Genomic DNA, 19752 nt, shown 5'->3' on the forward strand with positions numbered 1-19752 from the left:
CACCCAGGATATTAGTATCCCTCTGGTTCAAGTGAAGACCATCCTGTTTGTACAGGTTCCACCTTCCCCAGAATGAGCCCCAAGTACCTGAAACCTTCCATCCTGCACCATCCCTGCACACACGTGTTCAGCTGATATCTCTCCCTATTCCTTGCCTCGCTATCACATGGCATAGGTAACAAACCAGAGATAACAACTCTCTTTGTTCTCGCTCTTAGCTTCCACCCTAGCTCCCTGAAATCCTGCCTTACATCCCTATCCCTCTTTCTACCTATGTCATTGGTACCTACATGGACCACAACTTGGGGCTGGTCACCCTCTCCCTTCAGGACCTCAAAGACATAATCAGGAAACCCTCCTGATACTCTTCTGAAGTCAAGTTTCACACATTTTCCTGACCAAATGTTATTTCTGACAATTTTTTTTGGAAAACCCTGAATTTACAGAAAATATTTCAGTGGAAGAGGATATTTCAATGGATGGGAATTGTATTCCATGCAGAAACCTTTCATTTACAGTTTTACCAGCTCTGTTCAACGTGCATGCGTGTAAAGTCTAGGTCCCAGGATACATATCTCACACACACACACGCGCACATACACACACACACACACGCGCACATACACACACACACACACTGCTTGGGAGAGACATTGCACAGTGAACATCACCAGGAAATGCAAGCCATCAGATGTCACTTTTTCAATAGTACAAGTGTGATAGAAAATAATTGGACAATAATGCAGATTTCACAAGATGTTTATTGAAAAACAATCGGGGTGATAAGATTTAAAATGTGAAATTGCATCGAGTTCATCCAATCATTCCACAATATACTATGAAATCAGCCTGATAAGATTAAAAGCTTTAATTTACTCTCAAATGTCCTCTGCAATATCCACACCCAAACGAATAGCAAACTGAACTACTCAAAATAACCACCATTCACACACTAAATATATTGTGCACACATCAGTGAAGGCACAGTGAAGAACAATTTTTACCATGTTTTTTAAAAATGGCCAAATTTTACCATGCTCCAAATAACGGTGAATACCATGTCACCTGAGTAGATTACATCTTTAGTTCAGTCAAACAAATCACAATTCTGAGTTTGTGTTTTGCACCAATCAAACCCTTTGACTGGAGTCCTGCCTCAGACCAAGCATTCACTCCCCTCCATGACAATGTAGATTCCTGTTGTCTACGTACCCAGGATTTAAAACAATGTGTGATTCGTCTAAGCACAATGCCCCAAAGTTTCCTGGACCATGCAGATAAGGAAAATGCATCAATTCTTACACCTGTGTTTGTGCCAATTAATCTTCTGGATTGGAATCAACACCTGAATGTAAAGGTCATTTACTACGACAGAGTGTAAAAGCCAGTGCCATTAATTATGGCACAGTTGGAGACACACAGGGCAAGGAACTTTTAAAATTAGGTATCCCCACACCCCCAATGATTTTAAAGCTTGTGTTTGTTTTGCTGTTTGGTGGACTTGTGAGAAATGAACAGAGCACCATGCTGCTTCCCAGCAGCAATCACAGCACCTTTTAGGGACCTGGCAATAACTACCAAAACATGCCACAGCTGGAAAATGCTTTGGGCTCAATAAACCCAAGGCCTTCTTAAGTTCCATTGCCATGCCCAGTATCAATGATTCACTTGCACACCTCTGACATGGTGACAACTTAGGCAACATTCAATATTGATCTCAAAAAGACATGGTTGCCATTGTCAAAACTGAAGTCATAATTACCTCACACGTCAAATTCGTACCAGCTGTAGTTTTGATTTTAAGTGATCTTTGTTGTGATAGTAACGCTGGATTCATTGACAACAATGCTGCTGTAGCAGTACTTCTGTGAAATTAGATTTGTTTTCTGGTATAAAAATCCCAGAAAAATGACAGTTTTTCATATCATTGCACTAACATTCCCTATTGAGCTGATGCAAAATTAAAATGATTGATAACTTTAGTACATTTGCATTAATGTTCTCACAGTAGCCAATTAAAATAATAATGACACAGATGTATTAATCTCAGGAGGTCAAATGAATTAGTTCTAATAACATGATTTGTTTGAACTTTCATGAGATTAAATTCTTAGCTAAATACATCATACTAAACTCCTCTTTGGAATTCTGTCTCATGTTCAGTGTATATTATCAGGGTGGAGGTCACATGCCTTTGAAGAAAGTGAAAGTGGCAGATGTATTTATTTCAGCTCATTTTAAGGCCAGAAAGTGTCTTGCAACAACACCAGAAGGTTGAGGTTCTGAGGTATATTTGAAATTGCACCTCATCTGAATAACTCCCTAAGCTATAGACACCCATTAGATCACCTGGGGTATCTACAACAAACTTTGCTTTAACTGGCAGCTTATGAACCAGCACTCTTGAAAAAGCAGCAAAAATTATACACCTCAAATACTGCAAAGTTTATTGTACAAGTTGTTCTGCTATAAATGCACGTTTTGTTAACATAGATTCGTGGAAGTGCGATTGACAAATTGAGGACACTGTTTCTACAGCACAAGCTTGTAAAATGTGTGTTGGCTGTAATGCGATTACATTGCCAACACTTTAAGTGCTGTTTCTAAAGCACAATTTTTCTATAATACAGGGTTGAACAAAAACGCAATTATCGCGTTGTAGAAGAACTACCTGTATTATTCTGTCCAATCATCACAGTTTTGTTAAAACTCATTTACCTCGACATAAACATACTTGTTGTTCAATCAAGTGGCCACACGAAATATCAACAGTTGATTCAATTTTGAGTCGACTACTCCTCAAAGAGTGCGACCTACCATGATGTCCGAGTAGTCAGTTGAGGGTGAGAGTGAGAAGTCTCTCTGCCGGTAAAATTTATTTAAAGCAAAGTTGTATTATTATTTAAGTGATTTATGTTGTAAATAAAGTATAAACAGTTATGTGTTTCCATGGCTTAGTTTTACATTGATGTGGACCTCTTGATCATCTAGAATATTTGATCAATTGGCACACTCCAATCCCATAGGTATTGGAAAATTAAGAAGTTTGCTGTATCTCCATCTTCCAATTTTGACCAGTTGTGATACTGGTAGCTACTCCTGTATAGTTCCTGGGCATCAAGAGGGAAATATATTGTCTGGGACTACCTCCTGCTTCTCCTGGCTCTACATTTTCATAGGAGAAAACAAATCACGGGTTAAACCATCGAAGGAACTGGTGTCACACACTAATTAAAGATGGCTGCCAGATCAACCTTACTATCAGCTGCACCAATATATGGTCAAATGTTGCCCATAAAATTGGGGAGAAAGTGAGGTCTGCAGATGCTGGAGATCAGAGCTGAAAATGTGTTGCTGGAAAAGCACAGCAGGTCAGGCAGCATCCAGGGAACAGGAGAATCGACGTTTCGGGCATAAGCCCTTCTTCAGGAATGAGGAAAGTTTGTCCAGCAGGCTAAGATAAAAGGTAGGGAGGAGGGACTTGGGGGAGCGGTGTCGGAAATGCGATAGGTGGAAAGAGGTCAAGGTGAGGACGATAGGTCAGACTGGGGTGGGGGCGGAGAGGTCAGGAAGAAGATTGCAGGTTAGGAAGGCGGTGCTGAGTTTGATGGATTTGACTGAGACAAGGTGGGGGGAGGGGAAATGAGGAAACTGGTGAAATCAGAGTTCATCCTTTGTGGTTGGAGGGTTCCTAGGCGGAAGATGAGGCGCTCTTCCTCCAATTCTATTTCTATCTCAGGCGACCGAATCAACACGGACATCTACTATAAACCGACCGACTCCCACAGCTACCTGGACTACACCTCCTCCCACCCTGCCCCCTGTAAAAACGATCCCATTCTCCCAATTCCTTCGTCTCCACCGCATGTGCTCCCAGGAGGACCAGTTCCAAAAACGCACAACCCAGATGGCCTCCTTCTTCAAGGATCGCAATTTCCCCCCCGACGTGGTCGACGATGCCCTCCACCGCATCTCTTCCACTTCCCGCTCCTCCGCCCTTGAGCCCCGCCCATCCAACCGCCACCAGGGCAGATCCCCACTGGTCCTCACCTACCACCCCACCAATCTCCATGTACAGCGCATCATCCGCCGTCATTTCCGCCACCTCCAAACGGACCCCACCACCGAGGATATATTTACCTCCCCTCCCCTATCAGCATTCCGTAAAGACCACTCCCTCCGTGACTCCCTCGTCAGATCCACACCCCCTACCAATCCAACCTCCACTCCTGGCACCTTCCCCTGCAACCGCAGGAGGTGCAAGACTTGCACCCACACCTCCCCCCTCACCTCCCTCCAAGGACCCAAAGGAAACTTCCATATCCGCCACAGATTCACCTGCACCTCCACACACATCATCTATTGCATCCTCTGCACCAGATGTGGCCTCCTCTATATTGGGGAGACAGGCCGCCTATTTGCGGAGCGTTTCAGAGAACACCTCTGGGACACCCGGACCAACCAAACCAACCACCCTGTGGCTCAACACTTCAACTCCCCCTCCCACTCCACCAAGGATATGCAGGTCTTTGGACTCCTCCATCGCCAGACCACAACAACACGACGGTTGGAGGAAGAGCGCCTCATCTTCCGCCTAGGAACCCTCCAACCACAAGGGATGAACTCGGATTTCACCAGTTTCCTCATTTCCCCTCCCCCGACCTTGTCTCAGTCAAATCCATCAAACTCAGCACCGCCTTCCTAACCTGCAATCTTCTTCCTGACCTCTCCGCCCCCACCCCAGTCTGACCTATCATCCTCACCTTGACCTCTTTCCACCTATCGCATTTCCGACACCGCTCCCCCAAGTCCCTCCTCCCTACCTTTTATCTTAGCCTGCTGGACAAACTTTCCTCATTCCTGAAGAAGGGCTTATGCCCGAAACGTCGATTCTCCTGTTCCCTGGATGCTGCCTGACCTGCTGCGCTTTTCCAGCAACACATTTTCAGCCCATAAAATTGGACCTTTTATCCAATACTTTCCCCGCCAGCAGAAAAACAGATGAAATGAGGGTTACTTTTGCAGCCAATTTGTTCAATGGGAGTATTGTTGGGTAGTTGCTACTAATGTCATCTTTGTAACAGAGCCAAAAAAAGGCATCTGTGAATGCTCCTCAAAAATTGCAAAACAAAACATAGCCATTTGTCTGTAAATGAAACAAATTCCAGCTTTGTCATAATGATAAGGCAGAATCATTCAGAATTCAGTAACTTAGGTCTCACCAATAACAATCTGCTTCATTAGCTCACTGGTGTTGTCAGGGTAAGCGAAGTCACTCCTGAAGTACCTTGATTTAGCATCATGCTCGCTGCAGAACTTTCAAAATTACCACACTGCGAGGAAATGTTGAAATAACTGCAACAGGAAGACTGGGACATGATTGGAATGTGACTGTTCCAGGAAAAGTCATTGTTCCCATACCTTCTGTAATAGTGGCTTGGCACTCAGCTCTATGGCCTCTTCCATTATAGCAAAGTATTCCTAACCTGCACAAAACAATGCCAGAAGAAAATGGTCCAGCATTGGGAAAACAGAACAAAAATCACATTTCCAGCAGATAAAAATCAAAGTCTGGCCATTCACACAGCAGAACTTCAACTCAGCCTCATAGATGTTAAATCAAAATAGGTTCTGCCACATGTAGAGCATCAATAATGGAGTAAATATACGTAAGAGCAATTTGTCTGTAATGGCAACACAAATTTCTATTAAAATCTACAGTAGCTTCAAAAACAAACACTATAGTTAAGGACTGATGACTTTGCCATTGATGATTGCACTGGTGGGCATAACACTGAACATTGCTTTGATTACCTTTGATCCTACTGTTTTCATTTAATTTGTTATGTTTCAGCTAATTTGCTAATTTCCTTTAACCACCTTTAATGCTGAAATTTCACTTGCAACCACTGCCAAGTTAATAAAATTCAATGCCTCAGATTCTAGACATTTTTGAATCTCCCTTGGTCTCATCTGAGAATCATGCCACTGAGGGTCAGGATTTTGTATTTTGGATCAGGATGCTTGTCTTGATGGGTTAATGGCAGATCCAGATCCTGCACTGTGGGTCAAACTGGAAGGTAAATAGGACCGGTCCATCACATAAGGGGATGCACATAAGAGGGATGGCAATCACATCTTGAGGCGTTTTCTCAGCATTTTGAAAACATTGAAGGTAAATTCGTCCATATATGCCAATACATTATTGTGGAGGAGAATGCACAAAAGTCTTCCAGGAGCTCTGGGTTCCAGTTCTGTTTCCAACTGACCTCTGTCCTCCCGATGCCATGGGGAAACTGGGTCTGCCTGTACAACTCTGATAACTGTCCCCGATTTACCCTTTAATTATCTTAATTAGCTACCTATTGCTTACAGGCTCCCTAACCACCCTCCAGAAAAATGTCCCTGTGGCCAATAAACCCACATAACAATAGGAAGTTTCACATTTGCCCACTTACTTGCCATAACTCTAGCAAAATCTTGCCCTTGGATCCCACTGCCTGAAATACTGGGTGGCACAGTGGCTCAGTGATTAGCACTGCTGCATCACAGCACCAGGGTCCCAGGTTCAATTCCAGCCTTGGGCGACTGCCTGTGTGAAGTTTGCACATTCCCCTTGTGTTTGTGTGGGTTTCCTCAGGATGCTCTGGTTTCCTCCCACGTTCCAAAGATGTGTAAGTCAGGTGAATTGGCCATGCTAATTTGTCCATGGTGTTAGGTGGATTAGTCAGAGGGAAATGGGTCTGGGTGGGTTACTCTTCAGAGGGTTGGTGTGGACTTGTTGGGCTGAAGGGCCTGTTTCCACACTGTAGGGAATCTAATCTCATACCCTCCTTAAACCCATTCACCACCAGTTTCTCTCTAAAGTCCTTCTGAGGTCTCCTCCCAATTGGAAGCTCAGTTTTTGTTTCCTCCAAACTTGGCATTCTCCTCAGATGTTACTGGGTACTACGTAAATGAAATATGTTTTTTGTCAAGAAAAAAAAATTAGTAAACTGGATCATAATTTTTCTCTCAGCTCACTGTAACAAAAGGAGATATGTGACTGTTAACTGTACATCAACAGGATAGAATGGCCAGGGCAATTAAATATTATAGTAAAAAGTCCACACGCTACAAAAATTCCAATCCGTCAAAAAACATTAACTTCAAATTTTGAATACTGCGGGGAAGAAAAGATGAATTTCAATCAATAACCCAAGATCACAAAGACGTATTCTTGTGATTTATAGTAAAGGAAATCACATGCTTACTTTTAACACACCACCCGTAAGATAAGGATGAAAGCTTAGAGTTATTGTTTAAGTGAGGTTTATAATTAAATCTGCTGGACAAACTATTCCATGATTAAATATCACTGGTGCCAAATTGATGCCACTTTGCTGATAATTAGAAACTGATGTTGTTTAACTTTGTATTTGCTCCTAATAAGAAAATAGCATAATAAGTTCTATGAATAGATGCCTGAAGGATGTATGTCTTTAGATAGTCCACCAAGGTATAATTAGTACTGTTAGAATCCACCAAAGCTATGAACAATTATGGATTAAGTTACTGGTCAGAAACTAATTTGATCGTAATAAAATTACTTCAGTCATAACAGGCAAGACAATGCTTTGCCTTTATAAGCGCAACCAATGTTTAAACAGACATTAGATTTCGTGGAATTTGCTCACAAATTTTATTTCCAACACTTAAAAATCATGTGTTATTACTAAAGGAGGTTTATTAGCCTGAGCTAAGAGGGGGAATAATGACAATTCTTTTTTAACCTCTTTGAATCTTGCTGACTGATTTCAAATTCCATTTGATTCATCAATTATGTGTGGTCACCAAAGAGATGCTTCCTCCCCATCGTTTAAACAAAAATCCTTTATCCTTTATGCAGGGGCAGAGAATGTGTACCATTTCTAAAATACCGATGGTTTAACACTTGTATGAGTTTGGAGAAAATTAGCATGTGTGGATTTGGGTGGGATTCCCTTTGGAGGGTTGGTGCAGACTTGATGGGCTGAACAGCCTCTTTCTGCGCTGTAGGGATTCTATGATACTAAACAGGCTTTTAATTGCCTGCATTGAAAAATGTGGTGCTGGAAAAACACAGCAGGCCAGGCAGCATCCGAGGAGCAGGAGAATCGACGTTTCGGGCATAAGCCCTTCTTCAGGAATGAGCGAAACGTCAATTCTCCTGCTCCTCGGATGCTGCCTGGCCTGCTGTGTTTTTCCAGCACCATATTTTTCAACTCTGGTCTCCAGCATCTGCAGTCCTCACTTTCTCCTAGTTGATCTTAATTGCCTGCATCTGGGAAGATCTTGCAGGCTGACATGGTGACAGCAGCTGCAAGGACCCGAAGCTGCTCCTGACCCACAAATATTTTTTTGAATTACATAAGGATCCCCCAGAAGCTGATATAAGAAGTTATTTTTCAGTAGAGTTATCAGTATTTCTTCATCTGTAAGATCATATCACTCCTGGATGTGGACCATTTACCAAAGATGTTAAAGAGCTGAATCAAATCAGGAGTCAAATAATTTCCTTTGATCACTGGAGGTAAAAGCCTGGCAAATAAATCTCCCTAGCTTATTGTACAAGATCATTGGGATCTGAAAAACATTAATTAATGTCATGAGGTGGGCTCCATCCATAGGATATAAAGGATTGTTCATGGGAGGAGCTTTGTCAGAGTTGTTAGAGTTCTGTGCTTGTTATCAATGTCATAGCAGGGTATTTTTATAGGGGTTGTATTATGTTTTCAATTAAATCTAATGTCTCTGAAAAAACTGTGATGAAAGTGCCTGATTTATACGCACATGCATAAGTATATAAATACCATTGTTAGAGCTTGGTTTTAGAAGAGTGGAATATGGGATCAGTTACTTTTCAGAAGCATTTAGAAAATGCCCAGGTCAGACAGTCCTTCTGGAACAGTGACCTAATCCACTGTGTGTGTCAGATCACTTGTATGACTTTGGGCATAGCTGACTGCTTGCCATAGATGCAGTGTGCCTTGCATGAAGCTGTTGGGGTGAGCTTTGAAGACTGTGAAGAGAAATGGGTGAGAAGGGGAAGTTGACACCACATTACTCCAACAGGGCCTTGAAGGTGGTGGCCCAGGAGAGCGGAGACTTCTTCCTGGAGGACCAAAAGAGATGGCCACACCACACCTGGTCAGAGTATACTATAGCAATGCCACCCCAGGGTAAGGAGGGCTGAGCTGCAGTGCAGAAAGTCAATGACATGTGCCACTCTGCCAGGATAAGTGCCATGCACTTCTCTCTACTGTCTTTCTATCCATGCCACCACACCCACCTCCCAGCAAGGCTTATGCTGTGACATGCCCACTGTTGCATACGAAACCTTCTCTCATTACCCTCTATCCTCCAACACCACTGACCATGCACACCCTGTGAACTATCTCCTCACTCCCTCAAAATACCTCAACACCAAGCCCTCACATGCACTAGTCCCTGATTTACCCTTTGCTATGCTATGTAATTTACATCTTACTCATTCACCCCTTTTGTTGTTTCTACAGCAGACATCTCATACCAAAGTGAAGCAATGCTGAACAGGTTGATGGGGCATCTGTCTGATATCCCCCTCCGAGACAGAATCCTTACACTTGTAGGAGAACACTACGACATGGTAGTTCAGTGGTTAGTGCTACTACCTCATAGCACCAGGGACCCAAGTTCAATTCCATCCTCGGGCGACTGTCTGTGTGGAGTTTGCACATTCTCTCCGTGTCTGTGTGGGTTTCCTCCGGGTTCTCCAGTTTCCTCCCATAGTCCAAAGATGTACAGATTAGGTAGAACAGGTCCCGCTAAATTATCTATAAGTGTGCAGGGATGTACAGGCTAGCTGGATTAGCCAGGAAAAGTGGGAGGTGGGGGGGAGCTTGGTGGGACGCTCTTCAGAGGATCAGTGTGGACTCAATGGGCTGAATGACCTGCTTCCACATTGTAGTGTTTCTATGATTTTAACACTGAGACTGCTCCTATGGGGACACAGAGTCCTGCCTAGATCCCTGACTGTTGGTTATACATGTTCACACTGAGTCAGTCTTCACCCATTCCCTCTCCCACCCCGGAACAGACCTCTATAGAGACTAACTGTGAATCACTCCCTGGAACAGAGGCACGGATTCCCTTTGCAAAGTCAGAATGATCAGATGCCTGACCGTGCCTGATGCCCAGGACTTGTATTGCCATGTCAGGCTCACCCCAACTAATGGTGCCACCACTGACTTAACTGAGGACTAATGTTTTGAAGACTTTGGGGCACAGCTGACTGCTTGCCGCAGATGCAGTGTGCTTGGCATGAATGCTGATGCCACCTGGTATAGATGTACACTGACGTGGCACATATTACTGAGCAGCACAGCCAGCTACTCAGTTTGACTGAGCAAACTGACATTGCAAGGCATGGAAAGGCAGTAGGCCATGAGCTAGCAGATGGGCAAGCAGCCTGGTTCAAGCAATGGACTGGGTTTCTCTCCCTATGTAGTAACCATACCTGATGCAGCCTTGCACTTCTGGTTTACCAATGTGCCCATCTAGGCCAGTATGGTTTTCCTGGGTGAACTGTCAGTGCATCAGAGAGGTGCCAGGACGGTTGTGAAGGTTCACTGAAAGTCAGATGCCAATGTCTGTTGGGCAAGGCTGGAGTTTGCAAATCATGTTCTGGGCTGCTGTTTAATCATGGGCAACAGGGAGGTCACTAGGATTTTAATGTTTTTTTGATTTGCTTTATTATTGTCACATGTACCGAGATACAGTGAAAAATACTGTTTTTGCATGCTATCTAGACAAATCATACATAAGTACAAGTACAACAGGGTAATAGAACAGAACATAGTGTTACATCTGCAGAGAAGGTGCAGGAAAAGTTCAACGTTACTACATGAGAGATCCTATCATATGTTTCATAACAGTGGGGAAGAAGCTGTTCTTGAATCTGTGATATGTGTTTTCAAACTTTTGTTTCTTCTGCCTGACGGACAGCAATTGTGAGGTATATCAGGCATGCTCTGGTTTCCAGATGAGGTATTCCTGATGGCTAGTTTAGCAATATCAGAAGCAGTATACCATTGAAGTGAGTCACTCCACCAACAGGGAGCTTGACAAACATAATCTCTAACAATTTTCAACTCACTGCAGCATAGCAAGAATTTTGGCACACGCCTTGTGAAAAGCATAAAAGCTGGAGTGAGATGGTCTTAATGTCAAAATTGGCCTCACTGGACTTCCTTCCAGATTCTGTCTCACATCTCACCATAGCCCATGTTACTCAGCTCCTATAAGACACCCCCTTCAATCTTGTTTATATAGATTAAAAATATTTTTTTTAAAATCTTGATTTTTGATATTTCGGGTCCTCCTAAAAGTATCACGTATCCGTAATAGCCTGGAACTAATTCCACCAATACATGTAACAGCCAAATGTTTGCAAGGTTGGGTCTTGAATTAATTATCTTGTATGTAAATGATATAAATGCATGAAGAAGTCAATTCATAACCCAGAAATATATCTGTATCACAAGCAAATACATCTAAAGTGGACTTGTAATAATGATATAAATTACATTCTGCCTTTTAGAAGCAAGGTGAGTTGTACCAGGTTAAAGAAATGCAGCCAGGATTAAGCAGATACCACAGATAATGAAAGTCAAACTGTAACTTGAAGATTAGTGAAGCATCATTGAAAAAAACCAGGAGTACCAAAACCTATAAAACCCCCGTGTCCTTTCTGTGGTTGAATGCATTTCTCTAGAGGGTTCAACTATTAGTATATAATTTCAAAGTCAATAACGAAGTCACATGAGGCTGGTACAATTTTAATTTTTTCTGTTGTAATGTTCCAATGATAGAACAGTCATTAACCCCGTCCTCCTGTTGCATCAAACTCATTAACAGAAAAGACTGTCGGAAAAAACCCAAGACAGAATCATTGGGTACTTTTGGACATGTGAACTTATGAAAGCTTAATGTCCTCCTTGGGCCACCATTATATTTTAACAAGTTTATTTTAGTAAAGTCTATTCAGTAACATGACACAATCTGTCATATTGAAGGACCGTCTCTAAACAAATCCATTTTAAACAGCATTGAAGAGATCATTTGAAGCTGAAATATTTCCCCTTATTAATAAATAAACAGAAATGGTCTGTAAAGTTTCTTACCTTTTGAATCAATACTATTTCGCTTGCTCTGCACTGACCAGATATTCCAGGTCAGAAAATTCATCAGAAATCTGTCCTCCTGATATTAGCTGCAAATAATGTTTTCAAAAGGCATCATCAGATCCAAAAGCAAATCAGCATTCTCTCTAGGTCTGGTTGCTGGTCTGGGGGTAGCTTAATCTGAATCACTCAACACTTGTGTGCCACATCTGTTCTGAGGTTTGATGGGTTAACAATCTGTGCCATTTCTTGGGAAGACCTTCCATCAGACAAATATTGTTTTCTTGGTTTTGCTAACAGGTTCTAAGATTGAACGCAGAGTACACTCACATGGGCTTTTGAAAAGAAAAGCAGAGGTTAGTGTCTTTTAAAAAACAAATCCACACAGATTGAATCAATTGTCGTAGCTGGACTGATATTTCTCACAACTGAGAATAGCTCAGTAGGTCATTTTCAGCCTGTAGTTTGCACATTGAGGGAGTCTATATGTAGCTTAGTTATTATGCTTCTAATCTGTGGAGGCCGTAGAACACCATCAAACAATTGACAGTCTCTGTTTCTGCTTTTTTTTTAATTTGCAGAAAAATATGGCAAGGTTTCATATAGATCATGCATTTCCATACTGTACACCAACTCCTCAAAACAAACTTATTAGGAACATAATACTTAGATGGTGTCTACAATAAATTGACTGAAAGCATTTGACCTCAGAAAAAGTTATGTTGCATAATGATTAAGGACTGCCATGAAATGTTCTACAATTCCAGGTGGTGGGCATATGCTACCAATACAGAGTAATACTCTCTTTGGTCTAGCCTCAGCCCCCAGGGTCTTTACAAAGTGTCTGTCAATAATAGCCACACATCTGAGCATCAAAGCACTTGTAATGAGCCCTGACTGCTGTATCCCTGGCCAGTCAATCCGCTGAACTGAAAGAAAGCCAGGACACAATACTCAGGTTTGTGACATTTATTGTAGGTACTGATCATTACTCTGCTGTTTCGGAGACTCAAACTGTATCAATCTTTCTGGCATCCGCTTGCATCAGTGCAATGAACATCTTCTTGCAGCCTACCAGGTGGCTGCTTCCTCCCTCTGCACACAACATATTAGATTTTAGTACAGATAAAGTACTGTCTTCTGCGTAACCTTCAAATAAGACCTGAGGGAAAACATCTTTATGCGAATGGTTCCTTACAGACTACATGTCTATTCTTACTTAGTCAACTCATTCACAGGGAGGAGTCACATGAGCTGTGCTCCAGACAGTCTTAGCATCTAGCCAGATGGTCCTCATAGTAAACCTGGAGAAATCCCATTTGTTTCCTTCCCAGGACATCATTTTTATGGAAGCCAGGTTTCAAAGATGAGAGGCTCTGGTCTCTAAACCTGTCATTAGACTAAAGATGGCTCATTCACTGGAAAACCATAATGCTACATTGCTACCAGCTGGCAGGAAGAGATAACCTGGGAAAATTAAAATACACTTCACATAAATTGCAGTCACCACGGGGGCTAATTGTAAGCATGTTGCATTAGAGGTAAAATTAAACTAGATGTGTAATGTTGCCTAACTGTATGTACTGGTCTTTACATTTCTTAGCATGTCTCTCTGGGGACTCTCCTCTTGATATGGATTATGACTGATTGCAATTTCTAAACCTTACTAATCCATTAGCAGAAGGCAGGAGATCTAGATCACAATTCTGATAAAATACACCTTAGCAAAGGAGAGAAAAAGAGATTCCCAGTGCAGCAATTAAATGTAACTTTCCAATGTGTTTAGGAATAGTGCATTTACACAATTCCTTGATTAAGATGAACCCATTTGACCTCAATACAACTGGCGGATCACTCAATTAAACTAGAAGAAATTTTGCCAATGAGAAAACTTGCAAAAGAAACAGAATTGTTTCAGATGAATCCTTTATAAGTTGTGGGGAGAGTGAACACTGACTGGTGGTGAGAGTGTAATGGAATAATCCCCATTTGTCTGGATAAATAAAGCTCCAACAAACTCAAGACGCTCAACACCATCCAAGACAAAGCAGCTGTGGTGGAAATACACTGAGGGTAAGTATGGGGTAAGTGAGAGGCTGGAGCTGGATTAGAATGAGGGAAGGAAGTGAGCTCCTGGTTGGGGTTTGGAGAGTGTTCACAGGACAGATGCAGCGATCATGAAGGAAACAGTGAATGAGGTGGGGAGCCCTTGAGTACTTTGGGAAGGTTAGAACAACTGCTGTTAACATCTAAGCCTCATTTGATTAAGTATGGCGTCATGGAACCTTAGCAAAACTGGAGTCAGATGGTGGGTGGTATTATTCTTAGCCTATTTGAAGATGGTCATGGGTGTTAGATGTCAGATATCTCAGTTCCAGGTTATTTCTGCAGGAGTTCCTCTGGGTGAGGCCCAAGCATCTTCAGCTGCTTCACCAATGACCTTCCTCCATCATAAGGTCGGAAGTGGGGATGTTCCCTGATGAATGCACAATGTTCAGCACCATTGTGACTCCTTGGATACTGAAGCAGACCATGTTCAAACGCAGCAAGACCTGGTCCCACTTGAGCTGACAAGTGGCGAATGATGTTCATGCCACACAGAGCCAAGCAATAGCCATCTCCAACAAGACAGAATCTAACCATTGCCTCTTGAAATTCAATGGCATTACCATCAATGTGTCCCCCAATATCAATATTCCTGGGCATTACCATTGAAAAAGAACTGAGCTGGGAAAGCCATATAAATATTATGGTTACAAGAGTAGGTCAGTAATTATGAATTAATTGTGAGTGACTCACTTCTTGATTCCCTAAACCCTTCCATCACCTAGAAAGCACATATAAGGACTATGATGGAATTATCCCTATTTGTCCGGATGATTGCAGCTCCAACAAAACTCAAGAGGCTCAACACCTTCCAGGACAAAGCAGCATTCTTGATTGGCACTACAACCACAAACAGTCACTCCTCAACTACTGATGAACAGTAGCGGCAGTGTGCAGAAATTCACCATGGCTCCTTTGACAATATCTTCCAAACCTGTGACCACTACCATTTAGAAGAACAAGGGCAGTAGATACATGGGGAAACCAACACTTGCTGATTTTCCTCCAAGTCAGTCATCCTCCAGATGTGGAACTATATTGCTGATCCTTCACTGGATTAAATTCCTGGAATTCCGTCCCTAATGACATTGTGCCAAATGGACTGCCTTGGTTCAAGAAGGCTGCTGACCATTACTTTCTTGAAGGTAAGTATAGATGGGAAAAACAGATCCAGGCAGTGATACCCACTGTCCGCTCTATCTAACCCTCTGATTATCTTTTACATCTCAATTAAGTCACTTCTCAACCTTCTTCTCTCCAAAGAAAAAGCTACAGTTCCCTCAGCCTTTCCTCATAAGACCTTCCTTCCGTACCAGGCAACATCCTAGTAAATCTCCTCTGAACTCTTTCCAAAGCTTCCACATCCTTCCTATAATGCGGTGACCAGAACTGTACGCAATACTCCAGGTACGGCCACATCAGTGTCTTGTACAGCTGAAGCATGACTTTGTGGCTCCAAAACTCAATTCCCCCTACCAATAAATGCCAACACATCATATGCCTTCTTAACAATCCCATCAACCTGGGTGGCAACTTTCAAGGATTTATGCACCTGGATACCAAGGATCTCTCTGTTCATCTACACTGCTAGGAATTTTACCATTAGCCCAGTACTCTGCATTCCTGTTACTTCTTTCGAAGTGAACTACCTCACACTTTTCTGCATTAAACTCCATTTGCCACTTCTCAGCCCAGCTCTGCATCTTATCTATGTCCCTCTGTAACCCACATCATCCTTTGGCACTATCCACAACTCTGCCTACCTTAGTGTCATCTGCAAATTTACTAACCCATCCTTCTATGCCCACATCCAGATCATTTATAAAAATGACAAACAGCAGTGGCCCCAAAACAGATCCTTGCGGCATTCGACTGGTAAATGAACTCCAGGATGAACATTTCCCATCAATCACCACCCTCTGTCTTCTTTCAGCTCGCCAATTTCTGATCCAAACTGCTAAATTACCTTCAATCCCGAAATTCCATATTTTGTGCAATAGCCTTCTGTGTGGACAACGTTTTAGGTTTTTAAATTTCTTCTTCAGAATGTGGGAACCATGGTTGATTTTTATTGCCCATTCCTAGTTATGCTAAATATGACACATCAAGGGTGTCTTGGTCACTTCAGAGAAAAACGAATTGTCAACCATGTTGTTGTGAATATCTGGTCAGGACAGTCAGCTTCCTACAACAAAGGACATGTGTAAATCAGTTGAGATTTTACAACCATCAAAAGCTGAATTTTAACTTTTATCAATACCAACAAATTGCATCTCAATCAGAAGGTTGTTAATTAAAGTCTCAGCTTTGAGACTTGAGCACAAAGCCCAGGCTAACATTTCAGTGCAGTGCAGAGAGACTGCTGTACAGTTGGCAATTCCAACCTTTGGATGAGATGTTAACAGAGGCTCCAACTGCCCTCTCACATGGATATAAAATATCCTATGAAACTATGCAAAGAAGGACAGGAAACTTCTGTCCGGTGTCCTGACCAATATTCATCCCTTAACTAACATCACTGAAAACAAATTAGCTAGTCATGATTACATTGCTGTTTATAGAAGGCTATGTATACAAATTGGCTGTCACACTTTATGCACTTCAATAGTTCTTTCTTGGCTTTCTTGATGAGGTGATGAAAGGTGCTATGTCAATTCACGTTCTTCCTTTTTGTTTCCTATTTCCTGCTTATTTTCTAAACTATATTCTTGGGAAGTAGGGGAATCAATCTGTGGCTGGGAGGAGGCAGATGTATTAGGAGGAAGTGCAAGTGCAACTATGAGTGGTGTGGACAGCAGGGGGAGAGCTCCAGTGCTTCGTGCAGTGATCAGAAAGCTGAGCATGGGCTGCAAAGTCAGACTTGAAGTTGAAACCCTGAAGTATTCTGGAACTGTCTTGCTGAATGAACTTAGTTCCAGGGAGGAAACACTCAACAAGTCTGCTGGTGTTGTTGAGGTACTTTTTGTTTGATTTGGTGATTTTTCCTCCAAAATACAGACCAGGTTTGTAACTTTTAGGCCTCCTCCTTTCTGCATTTAAGCTAATCAACAATTGTGTAACAGACAGTAGCTATTTTGTCCAATCAATTGTTCTTTTTCAAGTGTCTTGTGTATTTTCCACATGCTAAACACTTATAAGATGCAAAACCAATCACTCTACACAAAACAGACAGAAAAATGCTCAAGGCAATTTTTGTAAGTTATGTCACAATAAAATGTGCTGTGTTCACTTGTGGTAGATGAAGGTCTGACTTTATTCCAGCATTAGGCTACAATTCTCCTTTTTTAGTAACAAGAATGTACTTGAAGTGGTAACCAATAGGATCTGTATATTCTCCATGATCATGTATCGTGCATGAAAACCTTTCCCAAACAGACAGATCAAGATGCTTGTGACATAGATGAATGGCATTTATTTTAATCCTCCTGGTGTGTTCCCCGCTAACATCCAGTATCACATGTGCTCTGAAGACATGCCAGGAACAAGCCCCTCACATCTCTTCAGCCTAACCTCCAGATAGAAGGCACCAACACCTGCCATTCTCTGTCTCTTTCTTGACAACAGAGTAAAGACCCAAGCCTTCCTTTGGCCACCTTTGTTGTTTCTCTTCCTGCTGTTGAATTGGGTCGATTTATTTCATTTCCCGGATGCATCAGATTTTTGTCAAGTTAAGCTCAACTTTCACATTTTTCTTGAAAGTTTCATGTGTTTCAAATTGAATCTCTTTGAAATACATTAGCATAGTTACCTAATCTCAACGATGAAGGCAGTGAAATATTATATTAGCCTGCCTTCTGCAACTTTTAACTCAAAGTTGCCTGTGTAGATCACATTGAAGTGGGCCTCACCATTACTCATTTTCCTTTATAATTTGAATGATTAATTATTCAGCAAATTAATTTTCATTTAGAAACTGCATGGGATTCTAATGCATGCAAAGGTTACATATTTATTAAATGGTGAGATAATACATAAAATGTCATTAAAAAAGAGATGGAAATGTGATTATTTTGGGTATGTCTATATCTATAAAGGCATCTTCTGTCATTATTTCCTAAGTTTGTCTTTTACAGTAACAAGTTATTATTGAGCCATGGAAGAGATATCAGGTGACAGAAACTCAGCCAAAGCAATAGGTCTAAAGGAGTGTCTTTAGGAGGTTTCCAAGGTTCTAGCCTAGGCAGCTGAAAGCAGGACTGCCATTGCTCCCAATCGTCATGGTCAAGGGTTAATCTACATTTTCCACTGCTACATGCAAGCTGTGATTCAGAGGATTATGCAACCTGGTTTAAATCCATTTATGCAAAGGGCAAGGTTTAACCTGTTCAAATAGATACCAGTTTGCAATGCAGGTTGACATATCACATTTTTCACCTGAAGTTTGATTGGAACACGAAAAGGAAAAGACAAAAAGAGGTGTGCCGAAAATAAGTTATGGATTGCCAAACATTTGGCATTTGTGTTGGTGCTACTATTCAATATCCATTGGTGAAATGGTGATGTATATGAGAACAAGGTAAGATAGGTCAGTTCTCCTCTGATAAAACTCGTCCAATGCACTGGTGAAAGGTTAAGACTGATTTAAAGATGAAAAGTGTTAGTTGACTTCTTACTTAAAGTGTTTTTACACAGACACTCTACTGACAGCTGGTATTCTTCAGTCCTCCTGTCAATTGCACTCTCTGGTATAAAGCGACGAACCTCCAGAGACCTGATGATATTGGACACAGCTCTCAGGAGGATCTCTTATTACCTCTGAATTAACAAAACTAGATCACTTTCCATTCTGCAATGAACCATTGGTTTCTGGCATGTAAAGAGAGCTTGTTCACCACCTTTTCTGTTGCTCTTCTTAATCAAAGAGCAGGGAGGGTGGTGGTGTTGTTGGAGGGACAAGTTTTAATCAGGATGTATCAGAAGGTTATGCTGACAGAGTGAAATGAAGTAGAATGAGAAGAAATTAAGTATTTACTGTGGAAAAGAACATGGAAGATATAGACTGTATGGAAATAGATGGTGATACCTTGCAAAATGTCCATATTACAGAGGAGGAAGTGCTGGATGTCTTGAAATGCATAAAGGTGAATAAATCCCCAGGACTTGATCAGGTGTACCCTAGAACTCTGTGAGAAGCTAGAGAAGTGATTGCTGGGCCTCTTGCTGAGATATTTGTATCATCGATAGTCACAGGTGAGATGCCGGAAGACTGGAGGTTAGCTAATGTGGTGCCACTCTTTAAGAAGGGTAGTAAGGACAAGCCAGGGAACTGTAGACCAGTGAGCCTGACCTCGGTGGTGGGCAAGTTGTTGGAGGGAATCCTGAGGGACAGGATGTACATGTATTTGGAAAGGGAAGGACTGATTAGGGATAGTCAACATGGCTATGTGTGTGGGAAATCATGTCTCACAAACTTGATTGGCATTTTTGAAGAAGTGACAAAGAGGATTGATGAGGGCAGAGCAAT

The sequence above is a fragment of the Chiloscyllium plagiosum genome, unplaced genomic scaffold (genome assembly GCF_037043375.1).
Source record: "Chiloscyllium plagiosum isolate Xiang-an unplaced genomic scaffold, Cpla_swu_hap1 HiC_scaffold_21, whole genome shotgun sequence".
NCBI classification, from domain to species: domain Eukaryota; kingdom Metazoa; phylum Chordata; class Chondrichthyes; order Orectolobiformes; family Hemiscylliidae; genus Chiloscyllium; species Chiloscyllium plagiosum.